The sequence below is a fragment of the Panthera uncia genome, assembly GCF_023721935.1.
Source record: "Panthera uncia isolate 11264 chromosome A1 unlocalized genomic scaffold, Puncia_PCG_1.0 HiC_scaffold_16, whole genome shotgun sequence".
NCBI lineage: Eukaryota > Metazoa > Chordata > Mammalia > Carnivora > Felidae > Panthera > Panthera uncia.
Window position 1 is genome coordinate 59,824,499 of NW_026057576.1, and position 13,823 is coordinate 59,838,321.

Genomic DNA, 13,823 nt, shown 5'->3' on the forward strand with positions numbered 1-13,823 from the left:
GACTTAATAAACAATTTTGCAATGTAGTCTAGGTGGTTTATTTTGTTTCCTTATCCCTTTATTTCCTTAAAGATTGCTCACATTAATTTATTATATTAAGTAACCCTTTATTTAATACATTAACTGTAACATTGAGGGCTTAAACAATCAAGGAAAGTCTCTTTATAGTAAATTATTTTCTACCAGGCATTAAATCTACTGTTCATGTGTACACATTTTTATGAATCACAGTCCATATTAGGCTTTTGAGAATCACCCGGACATTTAATTCCACAGGTTTGAATAACTGAGGGATAGGATAGACAATTGTAGCTCTATTTGAATGCTATCTTCCTTCCTTCCTTCCTTCCTTCCTTCCTTCCTTCCTTCCTTTCTTCCTTTCCCTCGTTCCCCCCTTTTTTTGAAATATGACCATTTGGAAATACTAAAATATAACTGATTTTAGTAAATTACATTTTGAGAAATCCATAAGGGTCTTCTGATTCTCTTCTTATCCATAAAATTGGAACTAAACATTAGGAATATTTTGGGAGTATAGATAGCTATCTAATAGGAAGGGCGTTCTTGTTATGAAATTCAACAACTTGTTATGAAATTCAGTAATATATGAATATATTTTCTACATTTTAATGGAAAATATTAGTCCCTTTTTTTCTACTAGGCTACCACAGTAATTTACTATATGATTTGAATTTTTCTGAATTGATTCCTTCCTTTTTGGATGCAATTTACCCTTTACTCTTTGATCAGCTTTCACTTCCCTTAAGCATATTCCATGGCAAATAAAAAAAGATTCTCAATCTTTTTTCCTGTTTTATATCTGAATTACTATTAATAGACATTTCTCTCTCTCTCTCTCTCTCTCTCTCTCTCTCTCTCTCTCTTTCTCCCTATGTGTGGGTGGATGTGGGTGTGTGTGTGTTTTGTATTGCTAAAGATAGGGCAGTGGATGTGTTTACACTATGTACTCGTGTATCTCATAAAACAAACTTAACTGAAAGTCATGACATTTTAACTGATCAAAAGAGTAGGTTAAATAATGCCAATGTCTACACTGAGAAAGTAAAATATAACATAATCAAAAGATAGGAAAATTTAGGTGACCAATATAATTTTGAAAATTCAGTCTGTTAAAAACTAATTCATCTTAGGAAGGTAAGATATATATGAAAAATAGATAACAACATTTTGAAAATAACATTTAAAATTCCTTTTTGGAATTTTGGTATGTAGCATTTAAAAATGCAATTCGGGGGTGCATGAGTGGCTCAGTTGGTTAAGCGTCCTACTTCTGTCTTTCTCTGTCTCTCAAAAATAAAATAAATGTTAAATTTTTTTAATTTAAAAATTATAAAAATAAAAAAAAGATAAAACTAGTTGTCACAAATATATTTCACAAACAAGTATGCCATGCTTTTTCTATATGAGGCTTTTCCTCTCCCAAATAAAAATGTTCATTCAACAAAAACATCACAATGTAGTGAGGTGTGTCTTATCAGTGAGATCCCCATTTTATTAACTTGCCCTATTTATAATGGTCTTAGTGAGTAATGTTGGATTTTGCTCAAACTGTCCACTACTGAAATATTACCAGAATAATGTATTATGGAATATATTACACTTTGAAGCTTCATTAATTGCATGAAATACATTGTTTTCAGGTAATTCATGATTTGAAATTTGTTCTGATGATTCTTTTCATTTTTATTATGTTCTTATGAGAGGAAATAATAATAGTGATACCATTTTAAAAGACCATTAAAGCAGTGGAACAATCAGATTATTAAATTGGGTTCTGAGATCAAATAGAAATATACTGAAAGCTCCCTTTATCACTTACTAGCTATGTTACTTTGAGCTTCAGTTTCCTTATCTCCAAAACGTATAATAATAATGATGATATCTTATTTATAAGGGTGTCTTGAAGATTTAATGAAATAATGAAAGTGCTTATCTCAGTAACTGGTTCACAAGGCTAAACAATTTTTAATGGATGATATTGTTTTCATTTGTATTATTGATGATAAGGGTCCTTTAAATGTTATCTTCCCAGTTCTACCTTTTCCTTACTAGAGATAATTTTCTTTATTAGAATATATAATTGTTAGTTGACAGATAATATTCCTTTTCCAACCTTGTGATAGCCTAATTGTCCTTTTAAAAATGTCACCTGAAAGTGAGGATAAAAGTCATGAAAGGTATCTATCTACTGCCTGGCTCACTGTGGTCTCACCTTAGGCCAAGGAGGAAAATGTGAGGCTCTTTGTACAGGACAGAGAATCTGTATGTTCCCCTTTCTCTCTGAGAGTGAGAAGCGACGAAGGACTTGTGGTAGGAGAACAGTAAGGACAATGGCCCCTTCGTTACACAGCACTTTCACAGAGCCACATTTGTCACTGGTCCCTAGCTTAGGCCACTTCAGATGGTCGATTTTTCACCCCTGAATTGCTCAGTTTCAATCTTTTGCTTGCTGGCTCGCTCACTCTCTCTGCATGCTTTGTATGAGAGCCTTGTATCTGATGATTCCGACACAGAGCATTTTTACCAAGAATAGTGTTCTTTGTGTATTCATGTCAGAGCCTCATGTATTTACGACTATTTTTCTTTTCTCAATCTCTGACCAAGAAGAGAACAAGGCCCTGATGAATGTCAAGTAACACAGAGATATGAATACCAAGTTGGTCTGAGTGACACAAGAGAGGTGAATTATTGAACATAAATGGATCGTGTCAGCAAAGAATTGTGACTGGAATATGTAAGAGTTTATACTCTATCTCCTCTTAAGTAATCAGAAATGGGAAAAAGACAGACATAATGATTAGATTATATGCTGAAGGGGAACAGTAAATAATTTCAAACAAAATAAAATAAACACCTAGCTGGTATATTCTGAATAATTAAAATGTGGCTGTCAAATGAAGCACAGACCATTTCCATCTAGTTTTATATAAATATTTAAATATTGACTGTATGACTCACCAGCTAATTAAGTCCTGTGAGTAAACAAGACATTACTGACACAATCAAATGGAATATATTTTTACATACATGAAATGTCCTTACAGTTCTAGTAAAAAATATTTGGGTTCCTCTTATATACAAATGAATAAAACTAGAAAATAATTACCTTTCTTGCAAAACGCATATAGACATATTTATTTTAAACACATCTTTATTCATCTGGTGCTAATTAGAAGCAGTATGCTCTCATTCATTCATTTGACAAAGTGCACATATAATTAGCTGGCATATGTGGGATTTTAAATTTTCTGTTAGTGATTATCTCATTTTAGAGGATGAAGCAATAAGAGCTAACTGTTAACCTATTTCTGCAGAAATTCCTACATAAATTATGTCTCATCCCCTAATGAGAGAATAGGGTAGAAATCTAAAAAAAGTATTTAAAAGTTGGTGATTTTGAGTGAACAGAAATGCTGGCTTTACTGGTCAATACTTGTCTGTACTTTTCCTTTTTAAATTCATTAGTTTCCACTAACTTAGTTGCCCAAACAAAAGAAAACCAATTGAACTGATAATAGTTGTGTGTCAATCCCGTAAGTGATTCCTTGAAAGAGAAAACAAGGAGTTGACAGCTCCTTCTTCTGAAGCAATAGCCTTGAAAGAATGAGATCAGTGTGGATTTTACCCAGTCATTGTGGATGTGTCTGGAGGAAGCAGATGATACACATTCTGAGGCGTCATCACAAAATAGGGTTGTTATGGTTGTTTTACATTTATCCTGTTCAGAAAATACTTGAAACCCATTTTTGACTACACTTCTGAATAAGATGGGATCTTTAAATGGCTTAATCTAGCCAATATATTATATAGGCAGCTATTAAAACCACATTCATCATTAAGCACATTCAAGCGCTTCACCTGGTAAAAAGCAAGTGAAAGGAACAAGAGTAAGCACCACTGATTAACCCCCTTCCTTCTGTGTCAGTTATATTATTTAAATAGTCCTATTACCACTCAACTTTAAGCCTTACACACCCCCACATATACAAACATACTTCTGTTAAGTGTATGCTGCTCTCCTTCAACTTGACTTAGAACATGTAGTGTTCTGGTTAATTTAAAAGTTATTTTGCAATAGCCAAACTCCGTGTAAATGTCACGTATATAACGGTGTTAAAGTAGACATGGCCTGCTATTTAAATATCAGGGGAGATAATTTTACTCCAGTCAATGTTTCATGAGGGCTCCTGGGGAAAGAAAAGATTAAAAATTGCTATATGCAGAATCTTGATACTCTATGAAATTGCTTTAATCATTTAATTCACTTGTAGATAATGCTCTTAGACTTCAGAGTAGCTCTAATAGAATGTGTTTCATTGATGGAATTATCACATAATCTGTGATATCCAAAATGACAATCACTGGCCATATTAAGCTACTGAGCAGTTGAAATATGGCTTCTGTGATTGAAAAATGAATTTTAAATTTTATTTAATTTCAATTCATTTTCATTGAACTTCCAATAGACATTGATTAGCTTTTGTATACAGATGTTCATTTTGGTGACATATGATATATATTAAATATTATTTATTAAAAGTACATTTAATTACATATTCTCCCCCCCTCTCCCTCTCAGGAGAGAATATATAATTAGATGTAATTACTACATCTATCTATCTATCTATCTACCTCTATATTTAGGCTTTCAAAACTTTTGCCAAATAGTGGAAATAATTCCTATATATGTCTTACCTTAACATTAACTTTTTCCATAACCATACTACAGTTTTCAAAATAAAGCAAATATTGGCATCATACTATGAATGAAACTAAACTTTTATCTTTCTTCCAGGATCCAACCTAGGCTTCCATATTGTATTCAATTGTGGTGTTTTCTTAGTCTCTTCTAATCTGTGCCAGTCCTCAGTTATTCCTTGTATTTCATTACCTTGAAGAACACTATTTAATTATTTATTTTGTAAAATGACCCTTAATTTGGGTTTATCTGATGTTTTCTCATAATTAAATTAATGAGGTTATGTGATTTTGGCAAGAACCACAGAAGTTATGTTCCTTCTCAATGTATCCTGCCAGAGAATACACAATGCTGGCATTTTTTATTATTGGTGTCATTCACCTTGTTCAACTGGTGAAGATGACTTCTGTAAGACTCTGTCACATTAAATGTATTCTTTTTTTCTTTTGTGATAAATAATCATCTTGAAGGGAGGTAATTTGAGACTATGTTATTATTCTATTTTTCCTCAAACTTTTGCCCAATAATTTTACTGTACATTTATTTCCTCAATATAAACTCACTGAAGGGGTGCCTGGGTGACTCAGTTGGTTAAGCATCTGACTTCGGCTCAGTCATGATCTCGAGGTTCCTGAGATAGAGCCCCACGTCGGGCTCTGTGCTGATAGCTCGGAGGCTGGAGCCTGCTTTGGATTCTGTGTCTCCCTCTCTCTCTGCCCCTCCCCAGCTCATGCTCTGTCTCTCTCCCTGTCAAAAATAAGTAAACACTAAAAAATAATTAAAAAAATTAAACTCACAGATTTCTTTCAGTCTCTGAGTTATAATTCAGTGTTATCATTATTTATTTTATTACTCAAATTGTCCCATTGTTGGCCTTTGGGAATTATATGTACACAGTAACAAATGACTAAATAAGTGGTGTAGTCATATGTTTGAATACTATCTATGAAAGTCAAGTTTTAAACTTTTTAATGTTTAATAAAATTCAACATGTTTTATAACTAATAATATTTAATATGTATAAATCAACACTTTGAAATTCCCTAAACATTCAATTTATTTATTTTTTATTTATTTTTAATATGAAATTTATTGTCAAATTGCTTTCCATACAACACCCAGTGCTCATCCCAACAAGTGCCCTCCTCAGTAACCGCCACCCACCCTTCCCTCCCTCCCATCCCCCATTAACCCTCAGTTTGTTCTCAGTTTTTAAGAGTCTCCTATGTTTTGGCTCCCTCCCAAACAAACATTGTTTGTTTGGTTGGGTTTTTTTTTTTTTTTTTTTTTTTTTGTCAGAGCAGACAACTCTTGATCTTGGGGTTGTAAATTCAAATCCCACATTGGGTGTAGAGATTGCTTAAAAATAAAATCTTAAAAAAATCTTATTTTACATATATGGCAAATCTCAAAATGAAAAAGTAAATTGGGAAGAGTGTACAACTGCAGAATTATAAATACAAATAAGGACACCTGTTTGATCAGTTTCTGTAATAACTCCATCTCTTTTTTTTTCTATTTCTTTCTCCTCTCTTTTTTTTCTTGCCTTCTTTATTTATTTTCTAATTATACGTATACATAAATGCATTGATTCCTGCTTACTCTCTAAAGCTTTTCAAAATGTGTTTAGCCTAAACTAGGTACTCTAATATTCTTTAAGGACTTTTGTCCTTAGTACATTATGTAAATGGTATTTTATTTTATTTTCAGTAGTAGCTGATAATTATAATTGCATTTGTGAAGTTGGAAGTAAAAATAATTTATATAAAAATATTATTTAACACCTATACAACACTAAAATCATTAGTAATAAATAGTGTTACCCTAGATTACATTTACCAAAATGTGATCAAAGGACAAAAAGGTGTGAAAGTGATTTTACATATAAGATGCTTGAAAACTATCCTGGAATTTTTTTCTTGAGAAAATACAATATAAATAAGTTAATTAGTGATGTGACTCCTTGAAAACTATTCAGTGATGCAGCTTAAATAAACAGGTCCACCTACCAAAAACATTGACTGTAAGAACACAGATTACTGCAACACATATTTCTTGACTGGCTTAGTATAATGTTTAAAGAGATCACACTTACATGCCAGGAGCCTTTATGATGCTCTTTGATCTCTAAGCTTCAGAGCTGAAAGGATTTGGAAGTCATTGTCAGCAATTGCAGAGAACTGCCATCTTATTTGATATCCCTTTGATATTTGGCCTCTTTTTAGTTCTATAGATTCAGAAGTCTTTTGGGGTCATCCATTAATATACAGTGGACATTTGTCTTCAAATCCAGATGAAAATATTTTCAAATGTTTTTTTTTCCTTTCAAGATTTTATTTAAATTCTAATTAGTTAACATGCATGATAAAATTGGTTTCAGGTATAGAATTGAGTGATTCATCCCTTACATATAACACCCGGTGCTCATCACAGTGCCCTCCTTAACACTAACACCCATTTAGCCCATTAATATAGAATACTTTCTGTGCTCCCAGATTATCAGGAATCTAACATAATTTAAACTAATTTGTCCTGCGCCTAGGGCTTTTAATCAACCTATAAGCAGCATAATAGTTTTCTGTCCTAGTTCTAGTTTTGTTACAATCCCAGGCAAAGGGATTGAACCTTATCATTTTTCACTGAGTAAATGGTATGATATTAAATAAAAATAACAACAATGTCATAATACAATATCAATGGCTAAGCAAATTTCCTCCTTTAATTTTATTTCTCTAATTCAATTACAATCGATAAAAACTACTGTACAAATCAAAAGCCAAAATGAAATAAAGATTTTAAAGTGATCTATCAAAATCATTATTAAAGTAATTATTGCTTTTGATATTCATTAAAAAGTGAGATGGAAAAGGAAATTAAATGAATGAAAGTTTATTTTAATAGTGTTCTTTATTAGTTTTATTTTTTGAAAGATATGTTTTCTCTAAAATATAATCAAACCTATTTTAGGATTTCTAAGTAAAAGAGTATTTACCAGAGATTTAACTAGAGTTAGCCTTGCTAAACATTAAAACTTAAAATTTGTAAAGTTGGAGAATAGAATTTACATCTTTTCTCTTACTGAATTTGAATGCCAGGAAAGATGACAACATTCTATGCATTCATTACAACAAGAAAGAGACAACTGCCGTCAGAAATATTATTTGCATAAAATTCATGTCTAAATTGTCTTCTATGCTCTTTTCAAAAATTAAATGTACAACTGCACACCAATCTTTTTTTCACTGTCTGATTGTTTTTATACATTGTCCATATAAATTTTACAATTAACCATCTGAATAACCTTAACCTTAACCATCTGAATATTTTCACTATTCTCATTGCCAACCAGATCATAAAAGCCTTATACATTATAAATGAACTGCACATTAAAAATATTTACATTGTAAAATGTGCATACTTATACATGTATGTATATAAATGCTATGAAGCATAATAATCAAATGAAGACATGAAACCACCAGTCATGAAACCATGGCTCAGCCTAAAAATTATATCATCAAAACCCTGGTATTTAATTATGGGTTGTACTTCATTTAGTCCTTTCTCCTGACTCAGGAGGAAGCCACAATATTTAATTTTGTTTTGTCATTACCTTCTTTTATATTATATACATTTATCACCCATGCATGCATCCTCACACAATATAATGTTTAGCTTCGGTTGTTCTAAACTTTGTATAAGCTTTTTAATATTCACGCAAATTGTTTTTTCATGCAACATTAAATATGGTAGATGTGCCTATACTGTAGTGTTTCATTATAGTTCATTCTTTCTTGACTTGAGTATTTTAAGCTAATCATAGTTACCTCATTTTTTTTAGTCCTACATTCTCTCATGATATGACCACTATTAGTATGGATCCACTTTTCCTCCACTAGACCTTCTTAATCATAGTGTGAGTACTTCAGCTTTCAGAATCAAACACAATTAAATCTGTAACCTTTTGAAATTTTTTTGATCATGGGTGGCATAACTATGCTTTACCTGAAATGTCTAAAATTAACTTTGGTAGTCATTGATATTTAAATTTTTTTTATTCCTAAAATCTTCACTTGTTTTCCCCTTGGGTTCTACTGGAATCTAAGAGATCAGGGTTAGTAAACAAGTATTTATTTTCCTTCTCTTAGCCATAGAGCACATTTGGGGGGGGGGGGCGGGCAGAAACAAACCAATGAAGTAATTTCAATATTGCACTCCCTAACTTCTCAGGGATAGAAAATTAAATCTGTAGCACTTGTTGTCGTGAGCACTGTGTGTTGTATGTAAGTGATGAATCATGGGAATCTACTCCTGAAGCCAAGAGCACAATGTGTATTAACTTGTGTTAACTAACTTGACAATAAATTTATTAAAAATAATAATAATAAACAAATATGTAAATAATTCCTTACAAAAAAAAGAAAAGAAAATTAAATCTGATCAGATTCACTCATTTTAGCTAAATGATACTTCCCACAGCTATCTTTCTTTGGTATTAATGCCTAGTGACAAGTACTACTCCATGGTTTTCAGATTCTGTTAAAAAACCAAAATCAATCAATTCTTCTACCTAGCTGGGAGTGCAGCAAAATACCCATATAGCATACAGTTTTATTTTAACCTCTTTTGTCTTCATGCGACTATTTTAAAATGTTTCTAGAGAATGAATAGGAATTAACCTTCTTCAGTACTGACTGAACATGAAGAAAACTGATCTGAAGTAGATTGAATTCAGGAAAAACACTTTACAAGGCTATTTTAAGATAAAAATGTAAAGTTTTGAAGAGATCTGACTGGTTACATTATAGGTGAATGAATGTTATTTCTATTCACACAGGCATCGCTGATGTTTCTCAAACAGGTGAGAAAAGAGTGAGGTACTTCTCAGCTCTTCTAGATTCTGCCAGTTTGGAGTTGAACTGGAGAGTTTTCAAGTAGGTTTTTTTTTTTTTTTTTAATTATTACTTCTTTTTCTCTAAAAGGTGATACTTGTTATCTGTCATTATTGGAATGGAAAACCTTTCCTGAAATGTAAATTTGATTTTATCTTCATATTATAAAATCATTGAAAAAAATTAAATAATATAAATTCCCATAAACATTGGAGTAACATATTTAAATCTAAGCTTGTTACTCATAAGATCTTAGGAAGGAAAAAAGAAAGGGAGTACCTATCTGGCTCAGTCACTACAGCATGTGACTTTTGATCTCAGGGTAATGAGTTCAGGCCCCATGGTGGGTTAGAGATTACTTAAACTTTATTTATTTTTAAATGTTCATTTATTTATTTTGAGAGAGAGAGCAAGAGAGAGTACACATGCACAGTGGAAGGGCAGAGAGACAGAGAGAGAGAGAGAGAGAGAGAATTCAAAGCAGGCTCCAGGCTATCAGTGCACAGCCTGACATGGGGCTCAATCTTATGAACCATAAAATAATGACCTGAGCTGAAATTAAGAACCAAAATCTGATGCTTAACCCATTGAGCCACGAGGCACTCCTAAAAAAATTTTTTTAAGAAAAAAAGGATTGTTTGAACAACATTATATAAATAGAAATTTTAAACAATAATTTTCTAACTAATATTTATAAACATAGCAAACATTGTGTATTTATAAATAATTAAAACATCTTTTTATGATTCCCTATTTTTTGTATAAGCTTTCTCTGTTTTTCAAATGGAAGATACTACTGCAAAGCTTCACTAATTCTATGAGGCAATGCAGATGGCAAGATATGATCACTTGATTATTAGCATCACTCTTTTAATGACATCTGACAGGAGCAAATGCAAACAAAGCATTAATGTTGATATGGAAAGGCATCAGCTATTTTCTACTATTACCAGGGAATAATTAGTTGAGCTACATTTTAAAATAAGAGGTCAGTGAAATGTGGCTTCCCTGAAAACAATGCAACAATAACGAAACAGCCTACTTAAATTGTTATTTGAATTCCATCAGAAATGGTTTTAATTGTAATTTTATGTAGGTATAACCACTTAATTTGTTGAGTGTTTAAGAAGTTTTAAGAGATATAAAAATTCCCTGAGATTCCTTTATAATTGCATATATTAAATATAACGTGTATAATATAAATAATCCTTAGCTATTTTTTTGTCCTTGAAATATGATGTTCATATTTTCTGGGCTTTTTATCATGGTACATTTAAATATTATAATATAATTTCATTCAACATATAGAAGAAGATATTTAATATCATGGAACTGACTCAAGTTACTAAAATTTAAGGGTCATTTACTTATTAAATACAAGGTCACAATATAATTGTGTCCTCTTAGTTTATGACATATTCCATCACCTTTTCTAGGTGAAGATTGATCTCTATCCTCTGCCTGCCATCTAAATTGTCAGATATATAGTTTTATTAGGATTGACCTGTCAACCATGAGATGTTGTCAGACACAACCCTGGAAAATAAAAATAGTTTATATTTTTCCAGAGTTCCAAAATGTGCTCAGGCAAATCTCTAATATGTATGCCCCATTATAAGTGATTCCTCAATCAACATTCATTTTAGTTCAAGGCCAAGACCCTTAAATTAAAATGAATACTTGTGACACATCATATTTGGCAGGTGAGTAGTAGATCTGTGGCTACATATGAAAAGACTTCCTCTGGAATATAAGATGCCATATATCACTTAAATAACTCATTTTATGTGATAAAACTACCATTGTGAGAATAATTACTCCCACAGGGTAGGATGTATCTTTTCTATTTTCTCCTATTAGAAGTTGTTTGGACCTTGTAGAAATTACTTTGTACCTGATGGAAAATCTAGTAGTTATATTTCTAGGCTTAAAGTGCATTGTTTTACTGATAAGCTAATTAGTTACTATATATTGTTACCACATGCAAATAGTAATGTTAGCCATCGTGATACAAAAATAATTAAAATGACAAATACAGCAGAATCCCTGATTATGGAATTCATAATTTAATGAATATGTATATCCCCAATGCCTCTTAAATCTAGCTGGCAAGAACTGATCTTCAAAATATCTTTCCCATGTAACAACCAGCATCAGAAAAGAGCATAAATGTGTTTTTCAAAGGCTAAAACTGAATTCTATTACCTTATCTTATATCTTACTATATTTTCTAATTCCTTTCTGATATCTTTAGCATCCAATTATTTTACATAGTCAACTGTGCACAAAATCACATTCATTTGACCTAGTGCAGTGTCTCTTCCCTTGCTTTCATTTTTACTAAGAAGCCAGATTGGTGTCAGGTCCCCACTTGTCTCTAATGCTCAAGCAATCATCACCCCAGTCCTGATCCCAATTCAACTTCCTGGTTGGCATTCTGGACGGGATCATCCTAACCAAGCAAAAGAGAATAGTACATTTAGGATCCATTTTTAAAAATTATTCTTTCCTAATGCTTTACATTACTTTTTGTGAACCCTGCAAGAAATATAAAATATTTTGTTCTTATAGGGATGTGTAACTAAAAGCTTTTTCACCCCACATTTACCAGTCCCTTTTCTTTTCTTTCTTTTATCCTTTAATCTACTTTATTTAAAATGTGTAAAAAGAATCTCTGACTGAACTATGCAATCTGTGTCCATATATTGGCCAGAGGTCCTGTTTCAGGGTAGATCTGGGAGTCTGCAAAGAGGTCAAGGTCAAGCTATTCCTGTAGTTGTTTAAAAAGACACATGGCTGAGCAACTAGAGTTCATTGTGCCTTTATTGTCTAAAATAATTATGGCCAATTTGAAGAAATGGGGGATGGAGTAATTATGATGTGGCCTCTGCCTATTATCCTGGCTTCTTATCTTGCTGCTTTTTACCATCTTCCACTTATCCTTACACATATACTTGGATTATCAGATTGTTAACACTTTCTCTAAGGCATTATGAAGTTTCATGTTCTCTGTATATACATTTATTTTTGCCACTTAACGAGGAACCCTTGTTACTCCTTTCAGCTCAAGGACCTTTCATGTAGGCTGTAATCTGAGCTCAGATATTATGTTTTCTATAAAGCTTTGCTGTTACAGTTTCCACTTTAATACACTCTTTTTATATTTTGCCTGTGCTTCTAGTTTTATATATATATAATGAATTAATAAAAAAATTGAATACATTTGTTTACATTATATAAAAATGTAAATAAATATATATATATCCATATCTATAAAATGGTTTAATTTATTTATTTATATGGCTATCATCCTCCTACTTTTGAGCTCCTTGTATTCTAGTCAACAATCTATCCTCTATTAACAGATGTTGTTGTACCCAAGATGCTCAGTAAATACTAATCAGTCACCAGCAAGTGATGGACTAAATGAGTAAATGGAATGATAGTTCCCATTGGTAGGCAGACTCAAAAACAATAATGTTGGTTTAAAAATATTCCTTTCCAAATGGAATATTGTCTACATGATACTCTCTTGCCCCTTAATTATGAATTTAATGTATATACATTTATTAAACATAGGATATATTACAAATAATTTTATAAAATATGCATACTTAAAAAAATATTCATTCAGAGACTACAGACAGCAGACTTGGCCCCTCTCTGGCTGGGAACAATCTCTACTTATGTTGGGTAGCAAGCCATAGTGGAAGCTGCTACATGTAAATGTCACCAGTATAAGTGGTGCTTAGGTGACCACAGCGTTTGAAAGACTGAACATTCACTAAGCTTTGTTATCATTTAGAGCCTTCAAAATAAAAGTACTTGTTTTAGGGGATCCAAACTTTAATTCATACTAAAGCATCATGACTATAAATTCCCCACAAAATGTTAATCCAAGTCTGGGTCACTAGACAAACTTTCAGATCCTTTAAGATCCATGCAGACCAGTTAAGTGTATGAAGGTATTGCTTGGTGCATGAAATATGCTTAACAGTTCTGTTAAAAGGGAATATATGTCCTTCTTAAAGACACTGATATTAAGAAACAAATAAATACATCCTCCAAATGTCTAAAACAAGACGTTTATGCATTGACCAAATCAAATCAAACTTCAGACTAAAGCAAAATAAGATGAGGATAGGGTGCCACTGTGTTCACTGTTCGATCAAAAGCAAAGAATTCTTATCCATAACTTCACTCACCAACTT